The 8,687-nt window shown below is 35.4% G+C and overlaps 1 long non-coding RNA gene across 1 annotated transcript; it reads right to left on the minus strand.

Moving 5' to 3' along the window:
* Positions 1 to 2,513: 2,513 nt before the first annotated feature.
* LOC107806053 (uncharacterized) lies at positions 2,514 to 7,959 on the minus strand. Its single transcript, XR_001652571.2, has 3 exons — positions 6,352 to 7,959; positions 6,220 to 6,273; positions 2,514 to 2,765 (listed from the first exon to the last, which is right to left on the minus strand). It is a non-coding gene; the product is annotated as an uncharacterized LOC107806053 (long non-coding RNA).
* Positions 7,960 to 8,687: the final 728 nt, after the last annotated feature.

Here is an 8,687-nt window from a genome sequence, read left to right on the forward strand (position 1 = left end):
ATCTCAAAAATAACATGAAGGCTAACTTCTTGCTCCCCTCGCACTGGGATTTCCTGAGCTTCTTGTTGGTTTTCTTGGTGTATACTCCTGTCAGTGTGGGAGCTTACATCGACGTGTTGGGCGTTGCGTGAGACCACATCCACGGGAATTGGTTCTGGTGCATCCTCAGGGTTTCGTGGTGGCACACCAATAGCTAAAACAGCTACACCATTCTCTCCATGGTCCTCAGGACCGTTGTTTTCACGTGCATTCATTGAGTTAGAAATTTTGACCTGAAATCAAAGATTCTTGGACAAGAAAAAGTGTGAAGAATAACTTGCATTATCTAGTAAACTAGCACGAAAACAATCACTATTATTTTTAGCCCCACGATGGGCGCCAAACTGTTTAACTCGAAAATGGTAATACAATTAGATTTAATTTTGTGGTTCTAAAAATATGTGATTTATTTTATGCTAGTTGTTAGGCAGTAGATGCTAAGTGAGCGACTAGAAAATAAGATAAGAGCCTGAAAAATAGTGCGCTATGCAAACCGAGTGGCCAAGAGTCGGGGTCTCGAGCTAGACTATACGGGGTCTCGGGGTCGAGCTAAGCATTAGACTATGGACGACCGATGAACAACTTAACAGTTCTGAGAGCTTTAATGAGAGCTCTTTATGATCAATGATGAGTAGTAAATGAAGAACAATAAATGAAACACAATAAATATAAGTAGCAAATATGAGGAAAGACAATAGAGAGTGTTTAAGTTAGAGAGCAGAGAATGTTCTTGTATTCAATATCATCCATGCAAAAAATAACAAGGGTCCCCTTTATATAGTAGGGGGAATTCCAACATAGTACATATACATTTATTACAAAGATATGCGGCTGGTACAACCATTTTATGCCACTATACGGGCTTGTACTATTCTTATGGACTTGGTCAGCTCTAGCCACTTGCCTTGGGAATCTCCCACTCATTCATCATAGCTGCCAATTTGCTCTACCCCGAGGTCGAGCATAGGTAACACTCGGGGTCGGGCCTCAAATCGTGCCTCGGGCCTTCTGAAGACGGGCTATGGGTTGTCATAATGATCATATAATCGGGCTCTCCGATTTTAGCCATATACACTTATTATAGCGTCTTTGTCTCTCATATTATATATAGATAGAATATATGTTTAAATTCAAATTCTAAAACAGTAACTAATTATTAACAACACACAATGCATAATTTATTTTCAAAAAAATTAAATTAAAAAAGATACTAATTATTACTTAATTTAACTAATTTTGTCCTAAAATTGTCAAGTGACTTTTTATTATGTTGTCAGTTGTCTTACTATGATGTCTTTGTCTCTCCTATTATATATAGATAGATTTTTTTTATTGTTATATTTGATTAGTAGATAATATTACTATATAAATCCATCAAGTGGCTTTTTATTGTGTTACCACTTGGATTACTATGGTGTCTTTGGCTCTCTTATTATATATAGATAGGTAGATAGATATTCAAATTCAAAAAGAGTGTCTAATTATTAATAACACACAGTGCACAATTTATTTATTTTAAAATTAAAAATTAAAAAAAGAAACTAATTATTACCTAACTTAACTAATTTTGTCCTAACATTGCCAAGTGGCTTTTTATTATGTCACTTGACTTATTATGGTGTCTTTGCCTATCATATTATACATATATAGATTACTATGTTGCTTGTAATTATTTCAAATTCAAATTAGACTTTTCTTCTATATTTAAATTCTAATTCAAAAAGAGTAACTAATTATTAATAATAAATAATACACAATTTATTTGTTTTAAAATTTAAATTCAAAAAGAGAGTAATTATTACCTAACCTAACTAACTTTGTCCTAAAATTTTCAAGTGACTTTTTATTATGTTGCCACTTGACTTACTATGGTGTCTTTGCCTCTCCTATTATATATAGATAGATTTAAATTCTAATTCAAAAAGAGTAACTAATTATCAATAATAAAAAATATATAATTTAATTTTTTAAATTTTAAATTAAAAAAAATAATTATTACCTAACCTAACTAACTTTGTCTTAAAATTATCAAGTGACTTTTTATTAAGTTGCCATTTGACATACTGTGGTGTTTTTGCATCTCTTATTAGAAGCTCCACTAATATAACTTCTTTATTAGTAGTATATAATCAAGAAAGAACATAAACAAATCCATAGCTTTGAAAATTCAACAAATTATGAAGTTATACGCACAATGAAGTTGATGAATTGGCTCTTGCAAGGTACCCAAACTACCAAACATGCAATCATTTTTTACTGGTCATGCAATGCTACAAACATCTAAAATTCTAGCAAGCTAAGAACATTTCAGGGCTTAATTTTGTCACCATTCAAAATCCACTAAGAGTCGTGATGACATCGGACACTGCTGTCAGGCAAGTCAACCAAAAATACTTAATTAAATTCTCGTTTAAATAATTGTGAAAATTATGATTTTTCTTCAGTTTTACTAGTAAAAGATAATCATTACAAAATAAATAAAAATATCTAGAAGTTAATATAAAATACTCCATAATCATCCTAGAACCCGGTGTTACGAGTGCATGGGCAATTTTTAGGAAATAAAGTACAATACGATACCTGTCCGGAATACAATCGGACAGAAAAGAACTACTATACTCTGAAAGAGACTACTGGCTGCGGGTCGTCTCGAGAGATGCAGCTCACCTAAGTCTCCGTGTCAACCATGCCACTGCGCCCAACGAGGCCACTAGATGTACATGTACCTGTGCAACAAAAATGCACAGTAAGTGTAGCATGAGTACGAAAATAACATGTACCCAGTGAGTATCCCGTCTATTCTCGAAGAAGTAGAGACGAGAGGTCGACTTCGACACTTACTAATGGTCCAATAATAATATACCAATAATACAGTAATCGAGGATTTTCATAAAGATGTTTGTAACTCAATAGCATGAAGCAAGTAAGCAATTCTTTTATTAATAGGAAATTTTCAAATTCATTTTCATCATTTGTACATTTATCTCAAGCTAGGGAGAACAAATATCAACATCTATAAATCTCAAGGCAAGCAATACAAGCATGCGCAAATCATGCCGAGGTCGTATTGCCTGATCCAACAAATATTTAAACTGTGCACTGCCAGAGGATCGAATGGCGCGAACCATAGATGCATCTATTACCCTGCTCACGAATCATACATGCGACGCAGTCAAACATAAATAAACAATCACCTCGCTCGCGAATCATACATACGATGCAGGTACACATAGAAACACACATTCAAACAGACAATCAAAACTTCATCAGGGAGACAATTATCCAAGGAAGTGTCAGTTTCTCTTTTACAAGTCGAGAAAACGAAGTTTTAACTCTTTTAGAAAATTATTTGCCACTTCGATGCAATTAAAGCAATTTAAACTGTCCATAAGGTTATAATTATTACAAGTAAAGCATGCTTTTGGGTTCTAGACTACCAGACTTAAGCATAATGGTAGCTACGCATGGACTCTCGTCATTTCGTGCGTACGTAGCCCCCACACATAGAAGCACATATCCAATTAATTCACCTATGGGGACGATTTCCTCTTACAAGATTAGAAAGGAGACTCACCTCGCTCCGAAGTTCCAAAACCGGCATTCCACGCCTTTCCGAAGACTCAAATTGATGCCCCAATGCTCCAAAACTAGCCAAATAACGGGCAAACTAATGAAAATATACCCTAATACTCATAACAATTCAATTTATATAAATTTCCAACTCTGCTCGAAAAGTTGACAAAATCGCCCTCAGGCCCACGTGCCCAGATTCTGAAATTTTTCGAAGATAATGTTCACCCATAATCTCACGAATTCAAATATGTAATTTACCCTTAATTTCATGCCTAAGATCGTGGTCAAAATTCAAGAATACCAATTTTCTAAGTTTCCCTCAAACCCCAAGTTCTACTAATTTTCATGCTAAAATCTATACATAATCAATGTATTTAACTCAAAACTAGCATAAACCACTTACCTCAAGCTTGGTGGTGAAAATTGCACTCCCAAGTTGCTCTAAATCGGCTCCTATGAAGGAAAAATAGTGAAAATGAGCCAAATCCCCGCTTTTAAAAGAACACACTGCCCAGCCCGCTTCTCGCACCTGCGGAAATTTCCATCGCAGGTGCGGTCTCAGCTAACTTGCCCACGAAAGCTTCTGCGGAACCAGGATCGCTTCTGCGGAAGCTGCGTCGTACCTGCGCCCCCAGCCAAGCCCGGCCATTTTCACTTCTGCAACACCAAGACCGCTTCTGCGGCTCCGCACCTACGGCCAAAACCTCGCAGGTGCGGTTACACCAGATACCAGCTGCTTCAATTCTTCTTCAAATTCCAAATTTGATCCGTTAACCATCCAGAATCCACCCGAGGCCTCCGGGACCCCAACCAATCATACCAACCAGTCCCAAAACATAATACGGACCTGCTCGAGGTCTCAAATTACATCAAACAACGTCGAAATCACGAATCGCACTCTAATTCGAGCTTAATGAACTTTAGAATTTCAAACTTCTACTTTCGATGTCTAAACCTATCAAATCACGTCCGATTGACCTCAAATTTTGCCCACAAGTCATATTTAACATTACGGACCTACTCCAACTTCCGGAATCAGAATCCGCCTCTGATATCAAAAAATCCACTTCCGGTCAAACTTCTCAAAAACCTTCAAATTTCTATTTTAGCCAAATGACTCCAAAATGACCTACAGACCTCCAAATTTACTTTCGATCGCGCTCACAATACCAGAATCACCGCACGAAGCTATTCACATTCTCGGAATCCCAAACAGACATCGATAACATTGAAATGCACTTCAACCCAAACTTATGAAATTCTCCAAAAAATGCTAACTTCCACAATAAGTGCTGAAACATTTTTGGGTCTTCCAAAACCCAATCCGGACATACGCCCAAATCCGAAATCATCATACGAACCCGTTGGAACCTTCAAATCCCGATTCCGAGGTCTTTTACTCAAAAATCCAATCTTAGTCAATTCTTTCAACTCAAAGCTTCCGAAATGAGAATTATCTTTCCAAATCAACTCCGAACTTTCCGAAATTTAATTCCGACCATGCGTACAAGTCATAATACCTGAAGTGAAGCTGCTGCTAGCCTCAAACTGCCAAACGACACGCTAGAGTTCAATACAACCGGTCGAGTTGTTACAAATTTCTTGCACGTGGAATTTATTTCAAAGATCTTTATGCTTTTTTAGTCCTAAAGGTAAATGACAAACAGCTATAGAACATCATCAACCACACCATAGTGGTTAGTTTACCTTCTTGACGGGATTACAACTACTTAAACCTATGTACTTGCTGATTTTTTTTACAATATTAACATCATAAAATTTTATATCAGCTTTATTTATAGTAGATGTTGTAAATCGATACACGCCTTACGCATAAAAGTTAAAACTTAATATTGCTACGCGCCTAGTATCTTGATTAATACAGGAATGTCAATTCTGCAGGGGCAATGTTCTATCTCTAACATATCCCTCATATTGACTCAACAGTTAGTACTATCAATTCTGCTACTTCTAAGTCTTTCTCCCCAGATAACGAATTTTGCTTGGTCTCCCCTAGAGTTAGAGACATTATTTCACAGTTGCATAACTACTTCAATAATGTTAAGAAGCTTAAATAACTCGTATAGTTTGTGAAGCACAAGCTCAAATAGTTATGCATAAGAAATTTCACAGAAGGGCACAATGAAACTTCAAAAAACAAAGTAAGAAGCGAGACGCAACATCTAAATGGAATGTTTTATAAAAATCACATTTGGATTGCTTAAGGCATAGCATCAAACACACTGATTGCGATTAATATGCAACTACAACTCAGTTAACTCCATATATCTGTTTCAAAATTTGTAGAATCTGGTTTCAAGTTAACAGTGAAAAGTGGTCGAATAATATTATGCATTAAAATTAATTGGCAGAAACATAACAATGAATTAATTCAGCTCTCAGTTGAGACATGAAAAAGCTAAAAAAATAGAGTTGAAACATGAAAACAGATATCAAATCATCACAAAGTCGATAAAATAAAGAATGAGAAGCAGAGGAAACACAGAACCAAGATAGAAGAAAAATTAGGACGTCACGTTCTAGGTAGCATCACTAAAGCATTGAAGGTCACTTGCGCGCATGCGGGAAAAAATAAATATAAAGTACCTTTCAATACCCCTTTAAAGGAGTTTTTCCCTTCCGTCAATTGGCAGTTGCTTCCTAATATAATTGAAAAAAACATGAAATAGGTTAAAAAAATCAATAATAAATGACAACATGACTAAGAGCAGTACTTACCCGACTCTATGCTGAACACCCAACTACCATAATATAGAGCAAATCTGCAATAAACCTTCAGCAACAAACGTTAGGGAGCTCTCTTTTAGGTCTGTCTTCCACCAACAATCAGCACAAATCACTAATTTTTGCAACAATTTAAGGTGAATAAATTTGAAGTTGCAACATATGGAACAAACACTTAAAGCATATTTCTCTTCTAAGTTCTACCTAGGATAGAAGGCCATTTATAGAATATGTGGAAGATGATACTAATAAAAGAGGCTTTCTATGACTATCTTTAGCTAAATATTCGCCTTCTAGAACATGATATCTCCACATAATACTTTTATTTTTATGGTAATATCCTCAGTCGTGCCTTTTAAGTGCCGGGTGAGGTGCATTATATTTTCTTTTTGTTAGTTTATCAATCAGGAGCAAGTCTTTTTCCTCTAAGTTTCTAATTTTCTTTCCTCTGCAATTGCATATATAGGATGTTTGCAGGGGCGATGGCAGATGTAGTTTATATGATATGGGTTCATTCTAATCCAGTATATATGTACAAAATTTACCAAATAAGTACAAATAACAAATTTTGACCCTAGTAAATCATGCAGAGCTTGTTCTTATTTACAAAGACAAAACATTAGTTTCTTTATTCCTTTTGTAATTTAGAAGAAAAATACATTAGAGCCATTTTAAGAAAACACCTCAAATTAAGAGTTCCTTTTGGCATTTACTTCAATAAAACAACTTAAAACCTCGTAAAGAACTAATCTTGGGAGATACCCACATAGATTTGAGAAGAAAATAACTTTTTCTGAAATAAGCCTGAAGACAAACGAAAAAAGTTATGTTCTTGGTATCACAAAAAAATGCTTAGTCAAAGCAGAACTGAAAATATAATTTGGAGATGCTTCATTAAATCACCATTCACATGACTATTAGAAATAGGAAAAGATTACAAATAGCTTTTTTCATGTAGTGCAAAGCCAGTTCATACAAGTATATTATCAAATACCATCCATACAATATCGTGCAAATTGGATAAAGTTGCTCACATGTATGTAAAAATCCAATAGCATAATATCCAAAAGAACGTAGCCTGTAGCCAATACCCACCACACCAAAACATGGTAGCAATAACAAATTATATTTAATGAAAGCAAGAATAGAGAAGAAATCACCAAAATTGAACAAAATAAAGCGCACACCACAGGCAACTTGGAACTAAAATTGAGAAATTTGAAAAACAAAACCCTCAAATACAGATGCATAGAGTACGCAACATTTACCAACCAAGTACGAAGAAGACATTTAAGCAAATACTTCAATAATGATAACCCTGGGAAACCCAATAAAGACAACAACGAGATCCATAAAAACCAATTTTGAAGGAGAAGGTACAGTACAGATAATTTCGATTAAAGGATAAATCAAAAGTAGCAGCGAAATTGGTATCAAAGTGTTTATCCTAAAATTCGAGTAACAATTAAACTTATATTGTGGTTTTAAGGATATGTGATTCAATCCAATACCAATTGATAAACAAGGAATTAAATAGATAAATTAGAGAATAAAATAAATCAAACCAGTATGCTAGCCAAATTTTGACCTCGACTTGGGATAGCCTCGAGGTGGGATGGCAAAATAAAGTATCTCTAATGAACAATAAGTGAAATAGCAGAAAAGTAATGAAAATATGTATTCTTATCAGTGAACAATGATGATTACAAATGAATGAGATCTCTCTTTATATAATATGGGAGTCCTAAATAAGATACACTTCTAATTATAGTAGGAAATCATATTAACATCTAATTAACCGTTGCCGACTGATCTGTTCCGAGATTCACACCATGATCTTCGATCCGTTGCATATATCTCTCCCTTTCCGTTACTGAATTATACCGGCATCATTTCAAAGTATGCCCCCTTCTGACCTCGGTTAGTGATGTCGATCTCGATCTTGGAAAGAAACTTCGATCCCAGACTTGATGTCCTGGCCTTTCGACGTGGTATCTCTTTTTTACATGGAAAGATGAAATCGGGTAGCCCCGATTTTCTACCGTATACAAATAGTCCCCTCGTTTCTTAGAGTAAAATAATAAGAAACGATTTGAGCCTCAATTTTCTAGATACCTCGATAATGACGTCATCCCTGTGACATAAGCAATCAAGGTAATCGAAACATCCCATCCGTACAGTTTCCCTAATCATTAATGTCTGTTAGTGGGCGGTCAACCACTAACGCCACCGAACCGTCGATATGAATCTATAAATACAGGTTCTTTATTTGAATCAAAACTTTACTTCCACCTTCACCATGTTTTCTAAGTCTCTTCGTCTCTCCATCT

Source organism: Nicotiana tabacum, chromosome 6, assembly GCF_000715075.1.
Source record: "Nicotiana tabacum cultivar K326 chromosome 6, ASM71507v2, whole genome shotgun sequence".
Classification (NCBI taxonomy): Eukaryota; Viridiplantae; Streptophyta; class Magnoliopsida; order Solanales; family Solanaceae; genus Nicotiana; species Nicotiana tabacum.